The following is a 14,985-nucleotide window of genomic DNA, read 5'->3' as shown; positions in this document are numbered from 1 at the left end:
GAACTGACACCGCAACGAAGACCCACAGAAGGCTCTTTGGGACTTGCAACCTGAATTAAGGTTTAAGGCCTTGCTAAAAACATGGTGACATTCTCCATAGGAATTAAAGTGAAAAGTGAAAGTGAAGTTGCTCAGTCGTGTCAGACTCCTTGCGACCCCATGGACTGGGGCCTACCAGGCTTCTCCGTCCATGGGATTTTCCAGGCAAGAATACTGGAGTGGGTTGCCATTTCCTTCTCCAGGAGATCTTCCCGACCCAGGGATTGAACCTGGGTCTCCTGCATTGCAGGCAGATGCTTTACCGTCTGAGCCACCAGGAAGTCCACAGGAATTAAACAAGACCCAAAACCTCATAATATGTGTTATAGGCAAACTTCTTGATTTTTGTCTGTTTTTCAACTATGGTAAAATATACATAACAAAAATGTATTGTTAACCATTTTAAAGTGTACAGTCCAGTGGTTGTTGAGTATCATTCACGTTGTTGGGCAACCATCACCACTATCCATCTCCAGAACTCTTCCTCTTCCTCAAATACAGCTCTGTACCCATGAAACACTGACTCTCCACTGCCCTTCTCCCACCATTCTGCTTTCTTTCTCTATGAATTTGACTACTCTAGCTACCTCATCTAAGTGGAATCTTATAATCTTTGTCCTCTTGTGACTGGCTCGTTTCACTAGCATAATGTCCACAAGGTTCATTCATGTTGTTGCATGTGTCAGGATTTCCTTCCTTTAAAAGCTCCATAGGTTTCATTGTGCATATACATCACATTTTGTTTATCCATTAATTTGTTAACAGGGAGTTGGGTTGCTTCCAGCAGTAGGCATTAGGCAGACTTCTAAGATGGTCCCTAATAAGCTAGTAAAGGTTTAGACACTCAACAAGGCCCAGTGTGTTCTCTTGGCAAAACTCTGACAGTGGGACAACCAGGGCCCCAGGCATGTCATCCAGCTACGTGGAGTGGCTGAAGGGCATGTACCTGACTTGTCAGACCCTGACAAATGTGGCCCACTGGAGAAGGGAATGGCAAACCCCTTCAGCATTCTTGCCTTGAGAAGCCCATGAACAGTGTGAAAAGGCAAAAATATATGAATCTAAAAGGAGAGCCCCCCGGTCGGTAGGTGTCCAATATGCTATTAGGGAAGAGCACAGAAATAGCTCCAGAAAAAATGAAGAGGCTGAGCCAAAGTGAAAATGATGCCCAGTTGTGGATATGTCTGGTGGAGAAAGTAAAATCCAATGCTGTAAAGAAGCATAGGAACCTGGAGTGTTAGGTCCAAATCAAAATAAACTGGATGGGTAAAACAGGAGATGGCAAGAGTGACCATTGACATTTTAGGAATCAGTGAACTAAAATGGATGGGAATGGACGCATTTAATTCAGATGACCATTATATCTATGACTGTGGGCAAGAATCTCTTAGAAGTAATGGAGTAGTCCTCATAGTCAACAAAAGACTCTGAAATGCAGTATTTGGGTACAGTCTCAAAAATGACAGAATGATCTCAGTTCTCCAAAGCAAACCATTCAACATCACAGTAATCCAAGTCTATGCCCCAACCACTAATGTCAAAGAAGCTGAAATTGAAATATTCAATAAAGACCTACAATAAAGAACTAACATTAAAAATAGATGTCCTTTTCATTACAGGGGACTGGAATGAAAAGCAGGAAGTCAAAAGACACCTGGGGTAATAGGCAAGTTTGGCCTTGGAGTACAAAATGAAGCAGAACAAAGGCTAACAGAATTTTGCCAAGAGAATACACTGGTCATGGCAAATGCCCTCTTCCAACAATACAAGAGACAACTCTATACATGGACATCACCAGAAGGTCAATACCAAAATCAGATTGACTATATTATTTGCAGCTGAAGATGGAGAAGCTCTATACAGTCAGCAAAAAGAAGACCTGGAGCTGACTGTAGCTCAGATCATGAGCACCTTATTGCAAAATTCAGACTTAAATTGAAGAAAGTAGGGAAAACCACTACACCATTCACATATGTCCTAAATCAAATTCCTTATGATTATACAGTGGAAGTGACAAATAGATTCAAGGAATTAGATGCGAGTGCCTGAAGAACTATGGATGGAGGTTTGTACCACTGTACAGAAGGCGGCGATCAAAACCATCTGCAAGAAAACAAATGCAAGAGGGCAAAGTGCTTGTCTGAGGAGGCCTTAAAATAGCTCTGAAAAGAAGAGAAGTGAAAGGCAAAAGATAAAGGGAAAGATAAACCCACCTGAATGCAGAGTTCCAGAGAATAGCAGGGAGAGATCAGAAAGTCTTCTTAAGTGAACAATGCAAAGAAATAGAGGAAAACAATAGAATGGGAAAGGCTAGAGATCTCTTCAAGAAAATTAGAGATATGAAGGGAACATTTCATGCAAAGATGGGCACAATCAAGGACAAAAACAGCAAAGACCTAACATAAGTGTAAGAGATTGAGGAGAGGTGGCAAGAATACATAGAAGAACTATACAAAAAAGATCTTCATGACTTAGATAATCACGATGGTGTGATTACTCACCTAGAGGCAGACATCTTGGAGTGCTAAGTCAAGCAGGCCTTAGGAAGCATTACTACCAACAAAGTTAGTGGTGATGTAATTCCAGCTGAGCTATTTCAAATCCTAAAAGATGATGCTGTTAAAGTGCTGCACTCAATATGACAGCAAATTTGGAAAACTCACCAGTGGCCACAGGACTGGAAAAGATCAGTTTTCATTCCAATCCCAATGAAGGGAAATGCCAAATAATGTTCATACCACCACACAATTGGACTCATTTCACGTGCTAGCAAAGTAATGCTCAAAATTCTCCAAGCTAGGCTTCAACAATATATGAATCAAGAACTACCAGATGTTCAAGCTGGATTTAGAAAAGGCAGAGGAACCAGAGATCAAATTGCCAACATCTACTGGGTCATAGAAAAAGCAAGGGAATTCCCAGAAAATCTATTTGTTTTACTGACTATGTGAATCCTTTGACTGTGTGGATCACAACAAAATGTAGAAAATTCTTAAAGAGATGGGACTACCAGAACACCTTACCTGCCTCCTGAGAAACCTGTATGCAGGTCAAGAGGACAGAATTGGACATGGAAAAATGAACTGATTCAAAATGGGAAAGGAGTACATCAAGGCTATATTTGTCACCCTGCTTATTTAACTTACATGCAAAGTACATCATGTGAAATGCCAGACTGGATGAAGTGCAAGCTGGAGTCAGGACTGCCAGGAGAAGTATCAACAACCTCAGATATGCAGAAGACATCACCCTAATGGCAGAAAGCAAAAAGGAACTAAAGAGCCTCTTGATGAAGGTGAAAGAGGAGTGAAATACTAGCTTAAAACTCAACATTCAAAAAACTAAGATCATGGCATCCAGTCCCATCACTTCATGACAAAACTGATGGGGTAAAAATGGAAACAGTGACAGATTTTATTTTCTTGGGCTCCAATATCACTGTGGATGGTGACTGCAGCCATGAAGTTAAAAGATGCTTTCTGCTTGGAAGAAAAGCTATGACCAACCTAGACAGTGCACTGAAAAGCAGAGACATCACTTTGCCAACAAAGGTCAGTATAGTCAAAGCTATGGTTTTTGCAGTAGTCATGTATGGATATCAGAACTGGACCATAAAGAAGGCTGATCACCTAAGAATTGATGCTTTTGAACTGTGGTGCTGGAGAAGACTCTTGAGAGTCCCTTGGATGGCAAGGAGATCAAACCAGTCAATCCGAAAGGAAATCAACCCTGAATATTCATTGGAAGTACTTATGCTGAAGCTCCGCAATATTTTGGCCACCAGTTGCAAAGAGCGAACCATTGGAAAAGACCCTGATGCTGGGAAAGATTGAGGGCAAGAGGAACAGGGAGCAACTAGGATGAGATGTTTGGATGGCATCACCAACTCAATGGACATGAGTTTGAGCAAACACAGGGAGATAGTGAAAGACAGGGAAACCTGGCGTGCTGCAATTCACAGGGTCGCAAAGAGTGGGACACAACTTGGTGACTGAAAAGCAACAATAAACCTCTATTGGAATTTTCAGATCCTTACATGATCCCATCCCCTTAAGTATAGGCTGGACCTAGTGAATTACTTTGAACAACTTGACTGTGATAAGAGTGGTGACATACAGTCAGAATATAATCCATACTTTTTCAGCCTATGAAGAACTAGGAAAATCCTTCACATAGGAGAAGACAATCAATAGATTATATTACCAAGATGACAAAGGTATGATTACTTGAAAAAGACTTAAAATCAAGTATTATTTAAATGCACCAACAGTCAGGTCAAACTCTGTTGAAACAAATAGCAAACTAGATGCTCTCCTAGACTTCTAAATGGGAACTTTAGAACCAAAAAATAAGATTATTAAAATAAAAAATTCACAGGATCCATTCAATAGTAAAATGGAGATGACAGAGGAAAGTCAGTGAACTTGAAGACAGGTCAACAGAAATTACCCAATCTGAACAACAAAGAGAAAAAAATTGAACAGAGCCTCAAGGACATTTGAATGATAACAAAACATCTCATGTGTGTTATTAGAGTCCCAGAACCACAGGAGAAAGTTCAGAGAAAAAAGGTATATAAAAAACTGACCACTGAAAACATTCTAAATTTGGCAACAGACACAAACCTCCAGATTCAAGAGACCCAGTAAACCCAAACAAGATAAAACCAAAAAAATACACACACCCAGATAGGCAAAATCAAATTGCTAGAGTCTAAAGTCAAGGCTATGGTTTTTCCAGTGGTCATGTACAGATGTGAGAGTTGGACTGTGAAGAAAGCTGAGCACTGAAAAATTGATGCTTTTGAATTGTGGTATTGGAGAAGACTCTTGAGAGTCCCTTGGACTGCAAGGAGAGCCAACCAGTCCATCCTAAAGGAGATCAGTCCTGGGTGTTCATTGGAAGGACTGATGCTGAAGCTGAAACTCCAATACTTTGGCCACCTCATGCGAAGAGTTGACTCATCGGAAAAGACCCTGATGCTGGAGGGATTGGGGGCAGGAGGAGAAGGGGGAGACACAGGATGAGATGGCTGGATTGCATCACTGACTCGATGGACATAAGTTTGGGTAAACTCTGGGAGTTGGTGATGAACAGGGAGGCCTGGCATGCTACAATTCATGGGGTCACAGAGAGTCGGACATGACTGAGTGACTAAACTAAATTGAAAGGAAATATCCCCCAAAAGTAAAAAGTTGAGAAAAATGATACATTATTTCTAGGGTAACAATTGGAATGACTGTGTTTTTTCCATCAGAAACTAAGAAAGCCAGAAGGAAGTTGAAGAGCATGTTGTTAAGAAGTGAAAGAAAAGAACTTTCAGCCCCAAACTCTAAATCCTGGAAAAATATTCTTCAGGAATGAATGTGAATTAAAGACCTTCTCAGATGAAGGATTTTCAATCCCTCTCCACCAGTAGATATGGTTCCAAAAGAGCTGCTAAAGGAAATTACTTGAAAAGAAGTTACACAAAAAGAAAACTAGAACTTCAAGAAAAAAGACAGGGCTTCTCTGGTGTCTAGTGTTTGAGAATCCACCTTGCAAGGCAGAGACACCAGTTCAGTCCCTGTTCTGGGAAAATCCCACTTGCTATGGAGCCCCAAGCCTGTGTACCACAACTATGGAGCCTGTGCTCTAGAGTCCATGAACTGCAACTACTGATCCCACGGGACCTACAGCCCATGCTCGGCAAGAAGCCGCCACAATGGGAAGCCCACACACTGCAGCCAAGAGTAGCCCCCACTCTCTGCAATTAGAGAAAGCCTGCATGCAGCAGTGAAGACCCGCCACAGCCAAAACATAAAAATATTTTTTTTTAAAAGAAGAGCAACAAAAATTATAAATATATGGGCAAATATAATAAATTATTTTTCTCCTGCTAACTTTCTAATGGTTTGAAGGCAAAAAAATATGGCATTGTCTGGTGGTGTTTAGTATATGTAGGTTTAGTATATATATATGTAAAACTTAAGACAGCTATGATATAAGATTATACCATGTACAGTTCTATTATATGACACCCTCTAGAAGACAAAACTGTAGCATCAGAGGACAAAGAAGTGGTTGCCAGGGTTTGGGGAGAAGGTGGAATATGACTATGGAGAGATAGCAGGAAGGAATTTCTGGAGTGATGGACCATTACTGTGTCCTGTTTGCAGTGGTGGTAACCACTCTATGTATGTCCTGAATTTGATAGAATACAGAGGAAAAGTTGATTTTTCTGTATATTAATTTTTTAAATGGAATTAGAGCTAGGCACTCTGATTTCAGAGAGAGTGAAATCTGCCTCCCTCTCACCTTCAGTTCTAAGTGACACATCCCTTTCTCTTACTTGTTTGCTTTTACAGGAATGTCACTTAAGAAAGGACAGAGTCCTTCACATCAAAATGATAAGGCTTAAAATAAAATCCTTTAGGGAAAACTCATTGATTTAAATTCACCTGAAGTTTTAAATATTCTTCAGCTTATTTACAGCAGTGTGTTCTGATTAAATGGAGCCTGCAAAAGGAGGCACAGGATATGTTGACAGGAGATGCCACCAGTGAAAGACTGGAGATATCTAAGAGCCTTCATAATGATAGACAAGTCTTGGAGAACACTTCAAATATTTGTGATGGAGAAGGACAAAGGCAGAATGTTTGTGATATTAACTACCTGGAGCCCTTCCCTCTAGCCCAGTAAGCAGCTCCTAACTCCTGACCGTTGCCCTAGAGTCCTTCAGTACCCTGCAGTCACTAACTGGAAACTGACTCTCCAGCTACTCCCTCCACATTGCTCCTCATGCACATACAGGCTGCAGTACCACGAGGCAACAAGGGTGTAGGTAGGAAGGATGTCTTAGATGTTATGTCTCCACTGGGAAGTCCGTGGACTAGCTGCTTTATCAGAGTTAGCAGTGAGTGGAGTAGAGAAACCAAAAGGGAGATTGACAAGAATGGTAAGGAGATTGACAAGATTGACAGATGCATGGAGGGGAAAGTAGGGGACTTAGAAGTGTCAAAGAGTAAGTGGTCAGCTATATAAAACACTCCAGAGAATCAGGGAAGATGAAAACAGGGAAGCTCATTGGATTTGGTGATTAGGGAAACTATTAATACTTTGGTGCAAACAGAGCATGTCCGTAAGATATGCATTACAAGTGCCTATCAAGTCCAACTTTCCTTGCTAGTAAAAAGTGCTCCACCCTCAGCCCAGACACAAGAAAGCCATGCTCATTTGACTATTGCAGGACAGTGGCCAGAGACTGTTGAGGCATGGGTGACTGACCAAGAGCTACCCATTTATAGGCTGGTAAGGAAACAGTATTGCATAGGAATCTGGAATGTTAGGCCCATGAATCAAGGTAAATGGGATGTGCTGAAGCAGGAGATGGTAAGAATAACCATCGACATCTTAGGAATCAGTGAACTAAAATGTACGGGAATGGGTGAATTTTATTCAGATGGCCATTGTATCTACTACTGTGAGCAAGAATCCCATGGAAGAAATGGCGTAGCCATCATAATCAACAAGAGAGTCTGAAATGCAGTACTTGGATACAACCTCAAAAATGACAGAATGATCTTGGGTCCTTTTCAAGCAAGCCATTCAACATCACAGTAATTCAAGTCCATGCCACTACCACCAATGCTGAAGAAGCTAGTTGATCAGTTCTATGAAGACCTAAAAGACCTCCTAGAACAAACACCAAAAAGAGATGTTCAATCTATTCCTCACTGGGGATTGGAATGCAAATGTAGGAAGTACAATGATACCTGGAATGAAAGGCAAGTTTGGCCTTGGAGAACAAAATGAAGCAGGGAAAAGGCTGACTGAATTCTGCCAAGAGAATGCACTGGTCATAGCAAACATTCTTTTTCAACAACACAAGAGATGACTTTAAACATGGACATCACCAAATGGTCAAAACTGAAGTCAAATTGATTACATTCTTTGTAGCAGAAGATGGTGAAGCTGTATATAGTCCGCAAAAAACAAGACCTGAAGCTGACTGTGGCTCAGATCAACAGCTTCTCATAGCAAAATTCAGGCTTAAACTAGAAAGAGCAGGGAAAACCACTAGACCAGCCAGGTACAACTTAAATCAAATCCCCTATGAGTATGAAAGAACCAGTTTAAAACTAAATATTAAAAAAACTAAGATCATGGCATCTGCCCCCTTACTTCACGGAAAATAGAGAGAGAAAAGGTGGAAGTACTGACAGATTTCCTCTGCTTGGGCTCTAAACTCACTGTGGATGGTGACTGCAACCATGGAATCAGAAGACGTTTGCTTCTTGGCAGGAAAGTTATGTGTTTTATCACTAAACAGTGTGATAGAAAGCAGAGAGATTACTCTGCTGACAAAGGTCCGTATAGTCAAAGCTATGGTCTTCCCAGTGGTCACATACAGTTGTGAGAGCTGGATTGTAAAAAAAAGGCAGAGTGCCTTAGAAATGATGCCTGAAAGTTCCTTGGACTGCAAGGAGATCAAACCAGTCAGTCATAAGGGAAATCAACCCTGAATACTCTTTGGAAGAACTGATGCGTAAGCTAAAACTCCAGTGTTTTGGTTATCCGATCCAAACAGCTGACTCCTTGGAAAAGTCCCTGATGCTGGGAAAGATTCAGGGCAGAAGGAGAAGAGGGCATCAGAGAATGAGATGGCTGGATGGCATCATCAATGCAATGGATATGAACTTGGGCAAACTTTGGGAGATGGTGAGGGACAGGCCTGGTATGCTTCAGTCCATGGGGTTGCAAAGAGTTGAACATGACTGGGTGAGTGACTGACTGTTATTGCAATGAATATGCAGTGGAAGTGATGAATAGATCAAGGGATTAGATCTAGTAAAGAGTGTGCCTGTGTAACTATGGACAGAGGTCCATAATACTCTACCGGAGGCAATGAACAAAACCATCACCCCCCCAAAATAAAGAAAAGCAAGAAGGCAAAGTGATTATCTGAGGAGGCTTTACAAATAGTTGAAGAATGAAGAGAAGTGAAAAACAAGGGAGAAAGGGAAAGGTATATCCAATTAAACACAGAGTTCCAAAGAGTAGCAAGGACAGACAAGAAAGACTTCTTCAATGAACTGTTCATAAAAATAGAGGAAAACAAAAGATCTCTTAAGGAAAATTGGACCTATCAAGGGAACATGAACACAATAAAGGACAGAAATGGTAAAGACCTAGTAGATGCTGAATAGAACAAGAAGAGATGGAAGGAATACAAGGAAGAACTCTACAAAAAAGATTTGAACCAGATAACTACGATGGTGTGGTTAGTCACCCAGAGCCAGACATTCTGGAGTGTGAAGTCAAGTGGGCCTTAGGAAGCACTGCTGTTAATAAAGCTAGTGGATGTGATGCAATTCCAGTAAAGCCATTCAAAACCCTAAATGACAATGCTATCAAAGTGTTGCGCTTTGCAAATCTGGAAGACCCAGCAGTAGCCACAGGACTGGAAAAGTCAATCCTCATCCCATTTCCCAAAAAGGATAGACTAAAGACTGTTCAAACCATTGGATAATTGCACTCATCTCCCATGCTAGTAAGGTCAGACTTAATATCTTGCATGCTAGCCTTAAGCATTATGGGAACCAAGAACTTCCAGATGTCCAAGCTGGGTTTAGAAACGACAGAAAACCAGAAATCAAATTGCCAACATTTACTGGATCATAGAGAAAGCAAGGGAATTCCAGAAAAACATCTACCTCTGTTTCATTGACTACACTAAACCTTTGACTGTATGGATCATAACAAACTGTGGAAAGCTCTTAAAGAGATGGGAATACCAGACCATCTTACCTGTCTCTTGAGAAACCTGCATGCATGTCAAGAAGCAACAGTAGAACCCTATATGGAACAACTGAGTGGTTCAGGATTGAGAAAGGTGTACAACAGGGCTGTCCGCTGTCACCCTGTTTGTTTAACCTATATGCTGAGCACATCATGAGAAATGACAAGCTGGCTGAGTTACAAGCTGGAATCAAGATAGGAGGGAGAAACATCAACAACCTCAGAAATGCAGATGATACCACAGTGGCAGAAAGCGAAGAGGAACTAAAGAGCCTCTTGGTGAGGGTGAAGGAGGAGAGTGAAAGAGCCAGCTTAAAACTAAATATTAAAGAAACTAAGATCATGGCATCTGTCCCCCTTACTTCATGGCAAATAGAAGGAGAAAAGGTCGAAGTACTGACAGATTTTCTCTTCTTGGGCTCTAAAATCACTGCAGATGGTGACTGCAGCCATGAAATCAGAAGACAATTGCTTCTTGGCAGGAAAGCCATGATAAACCTTGACAGTGTGTTGAAAAGCAGAGACATTATTCTGCTGACAAAGGTGAGTATAGTCAAGTCTATGGTTTTTCCAGTAGTCATCTATGGATGTGACAGCTGGAACATAAAGAAGGCTGACTGCCAAAGAATTGATGCTTTCAAAATGTGATGTTGCAGAAGACTCTTAAGAGTCCCTTGGGCTGCAAGGAGATCCAACCATTCCATCCTAAAGGAAAACAACCATGAATATTCATTGGAAAGACTGATGCTGAAGCTGAAATTCTAATACTTTGGCCACCTGATGCAAACAGCCGAATCATTGGAAAAAAGACCCTGATGCTGGGAAAGATTGAAGGCAGGAGGAGAAGGGGATGACAGAGGACAAGATGGTTGGATGGCATCACCGACTCAATGGACATGAGTTTGAGCAAGCTGTGGGAGATGGTAAAGGACAGGGAAGGCTGGCGTGCTGCAGTCCATGGGGGTCACAAAGAGTCAGACACAACTGAACAACATTGGTCTTCCCAGCTCACATATGGTTGTGAGAGCTGGATTTTAAAGAAGGTGGAGCACTGAAGAATTGATGACTTTGAACTGGAGAAGACTTCTGAGAGTCCCTTGGACAACAAAGAGATCAAATCAGTCAATCTTAAGGGAAATCAACCCTGAATACTTGTTGGAAGGACTGATGTTGAAGTTGAAGTTCCAGTATTTTGGTCACCTGGTACGAACAGCCAACTCATTGTAAGAGTCCCTTATGCTGGGAAAGATTGAAGGCAGAAGGAGAAGAGGTCAGAGGTTGAGGTGGCTGGATGGCAAACTTGGGAGATGGTGAAGGACAGGGAGGCCTGACATGCTGCAGTCCATGGGGTTGCAGAGTCGGACACAACTGGGCAACTGAACAACAAGGGGACCTCCAAGGAGGGCTGGTACAAAACAAACATAATAATAGCTATTTAAACCAGCTCTGTCCAGAATTTGGACTCTGATATATAAAGTAGATCAAGCGGTTGGGTGTTAGAAGAAAACAGAGCAACATTAAAAGACAGAGAGAGAAAAAGACAGACAGACACGGGCTAGGAATGCTGAGAGATGGACAGAGGAGCAGGTCCCTACAGCTGCTCTGGACTGCAGGAGGGCATGAGCTATCAGGGTGTGGGTGGCTTTCTTAGGAAGCTTGGTGGCAAAAAGCAGAAAGCTTATGTCAGACTGCAAAGAAAGGTCAAGGGTAGTGGGGGTGGGGGGTGGGTGGTGGTGTGTGTGTTTAATAAGAGGAAAGACTCAAGCATGAAGGAGGATGTGAGGAATACCATTATGCTGACTCACTCGATCTAGATCGACAGTCAGAGAGTGTTATGCTTCTGCTACAAATACCCAAGGGACCCATAAATGCCTAGAGATGACCACCTCCCTAGCAGAGAAGGAGTTACAGAATATTCAAAGTGATCAGTGTGGGTGGAAGAAAGAGCACCATGTATAAGTTTGAAACATCTACCAGCCTCCCTCCTAAGCACTTTACCTGCCTTTTCTCATGTTTGCCCCCCCTCCCCCGGCCATCACACCTGTAGGATAAGCATTATCCTACTTTACAGTTGAGAATGTGAGACTCAAGGAAGTTCAGTAACAGAGACCATTGAAACTGGACTTTGAACTCGGATCTGTTTGTCTGAAGTTCTGCTCTTTTCACTTTTCATCGTTTTTCCTATTCATGAATCTTATACGCTTATCAGTCAACAAGAAAACTTCTGTGGAGTTCTTTTGGGCACAGCTAAAACTAAAACAAGGAAATTTCCAATATAGTTGAGAAATAAAAATATGTGTAACATGGTAAGTGACAGTTCATGGTAGGCCAGTTGGGGTCCAAACAGGAAAAGAGAAACTTCACTATGTACTTCAGCAGAGAGAATTCAATATGGGAATTGTTAAATGGGTGTTGGAAGCCTAAAAAAGGTAAAGGAGAATATTGAAGGAAAACAGACAATAGCTACAGGGAGTAGCTACTACTCTCCAAGTCTTAAGGGACAAAAGGAAGGAAGTGGTTGGGTCTTCAGAACCTTCAAGTTCAGAGGAGGAGCCTAATTAACTGGGCCTCTGAGAAAGTATAGAGCCTCTGTACCTCAGAGGTATGGACAAAGTGCCTTATGGAGCTGGGGCTGAAAAATGGGGAGGTGGGCTGCCTGGCAAGGACTTTTATCTCAGGAGCTTGAGGTGTGGGGTGGGGGTGGGGCTGAAGAATTGATATTCAGATTTCTGAGGAGAGATCATTGCTTGACTACCAGTGGTCCCTCTGAGGTTGTTCAGTGAAGCTGGTCCTGGATACAGGCAAGAAGTTGGAGGTCAGAACCAAGCTCTACTGCCTGGGGGCAACACTGACAGGAATAGAAGGCATGCAGGAAGAAGCAAGTCCATTTTCTCTCCCTCCTGCCTTCTAATCTCTCTGGAATTACCAATATTGGCACCATGTAACATGAAGTCAATTGGCAAAGGAGAAATGGAGGTGGCAGAGTACCAGCCTCAGCATCCCAGACCAGAAAGAATCTAAAAGAGTGTGTTTAGGGCTGGAAGACAATAGCATATTAGGCACCATATACTGACTACCAAAGAAGGTGTAGAAGGCCAGGATGGAGGGTGGAAGTCATCCGTAGGGCTGTGGTGGTTGAGGGAAGCCTCACAGTAGAGATGGCACTTGGACTGAACTCTAAGAGTTGGCCAGGAGAGGATGAAGGACCCCACAAGCTGAGGCAGAGCTACAGGAAATCTTGAGGCAAGTTTGGGGGCAGAGTAGAACCAGGAGACCAAGATGGAAAAGTGGGTTTAGGAATATTTTTAACAATTAAAATAAATAAGTAAATGTCAGCATCATTGTAACCCACTCCAGTACTCTTGCCTGGAAAATCCCACGGACAGAGGAGCCTGGTAGGTTGCAGTCCATGGGGTCTCAAAGAGTCGGTCATGACTGAGCGATTTCACTCTCACTTTTCACTTTCATGCATTGGAGAAGGAAATGGCAACCCACTCCAGTGGTCTTGCCTGGAGAATCCCAGGGACGGCGGAGCCTGGTGGGCTGCCGTCTATGGGGTCGCACAGAGTCGGATACGACTGAAGCGACTTAGCAGCAGCAGCAGCAGCATTTTAATGGAACTTGTTATACTGACAGAATGAGGAGTTTGGCATTTGTCTCTTTAAAATGAAAGAGCTGAGCAGTCAAGTAGCCCTCTCCTAATAACTCCATTTCACGACCAGCTCACTGTCAAGGATACAGAGGTTACAACAGTAGAGCGAGTTCTAGGAATCTGACTTTTGAAGTCTGAGAGATTATCCAGGCCAGTGATTTTCCTGTGTGTGTGTGTGTGTGTTTCTTATTGCATGAACACTTTTTCCAAACAAAAAGTTAGGTACAGCCACAAGGCGTGAAACAAACAGGAGGAGAGGTTCTCTGGGAGTGTGAAGAACTTTTCCCACTTGGCCTCCTCTTTTCCTCACTGCAGGGGACTCTGAGATAGTTCTTGAAAACTGAAACATGATTTGCCAACCAGTGATCTACATGAACTCCTCCACTTTATAGATGAGGAAGCTAAGGTTCAGAAAGGTTATTGGTCACTCCATAGATTAGTGCTAGGTTATGATTACAATGCAGATCTTCTGACTTCTGGTCAAGGATCATTTCCATTACAGTTGGAGTGGTCATATAACTTATTGTCTAAGCTAGAATATGTTTTAGAGTGAAAGAGGACAATAAAATAATTGACATGCATAAACAGATTCACAAAAATAGTAACCTGGGACTGTCCAGAGCAAGCCAGAATATTTGGTCATGCTACTGAAACTTTATTGCATTTTTTAATACTTCCTAACTCAAGATTACCCCAGTCTCCACCTAACAAAACCCTTCTCACATTTATTTTTTAACCCTCAGTGCCTCTCAATCTAAAGAGTGCGCAGAATCCAAGACTGATCTGGGCTCCTCCCAGCCTTTCCTACCCAATATTTTTTAGTGTAAATTTCTCTGATACTTTCCTAGACATTCATTTGTACAGGGGTAATGGGACTTTGGGCAACAATCACATGGTGATCAGAAATTGGAGAAATGTTTGGGTTGGCTGAAAGCCTTATGGTATCAGTCAAGTTTTTAACTGAAAGCAACAGAGAATGACTGACTTATTTATATAGAAAAGATGTACCAGATACTGCTGGGTGGCTCACAGAAGTGCTAAGAAGATTGGATCACTAAAACTTGGAAGTGGGAATGAAAGAGGCTAAAAATAAGCAAACAACCGAAACCATACCACAGAACTAGTCCAGTGCGAACCTGGATGATGTCACCAGCACTGGGTGTTGGATACTTCAGCCAGCATTGCAGCCTGGTAGACCCAGAATGACTTCTCCATTGATCCTACTGCTTTGCGTAGCCAGCTCTCAATCAGAGAGTGCAAGTGGGTTAATCTGATTGGCCAGTCCTAGACCATCCCTGCAAGTCTGGTCTTTGAAAGTTTTACTAGTAGAAAGGAAGGTTCTGTGTACTAAATCTTTATTCCCAAATGTTTGCTGTGCCTCCCTGCGGGGGTGGGGAGGATTATCCCTCCTTGTCTCTTTGACATCTGGCTTGACCATGTGGCTTATTTTGACCAGTAAAATATAAGCAGAATTGATGCCTAGAATGGCCCCTATGGGGCTCTCAGGAATGGAG

General features: G+C 42.3%; 1 non-coding gene across 1 annotated transcript; it reads right to left on the bottom strand.

Annotated features, from left to right (window-relative positions):
- Nucleotides 1-247: 247 nt before the first annotated feature.
- TRNAC-GCA (transfer RNA cysteine (anticodon GCA)) lies at nucleotides 248-320 on the bottom strand. Its single transcript has one exon. It is a non-coding gene; the product is annotated as a tRNA-Cys (tRNA).
- Between the last annotated feature and the right edge of the window lie 14,665 nt (nucleotides 321-14,985).

The sequence above is a fragment of the Odocoileus virginianus genome, chromosome 18 (genome assembly GCF_023699985.2).
Source record: "Odocoileus virginianus isolate 20LAN1187 ecotype Illinois chromosome 18, Ovbor_1.2, whole genome shotgun sequence".
Taxonomy (NCBI): Eukaryota; Metazoa; Chordata; class Mammalia; order Artiodactyla; family Cervidae; genus Odocoileus; species Odocoileus virginianus.
Note: the sequence above shows the minus strand (reverse complement) of the source record. Positions and strands in the feature narration are given on the sequence as shown.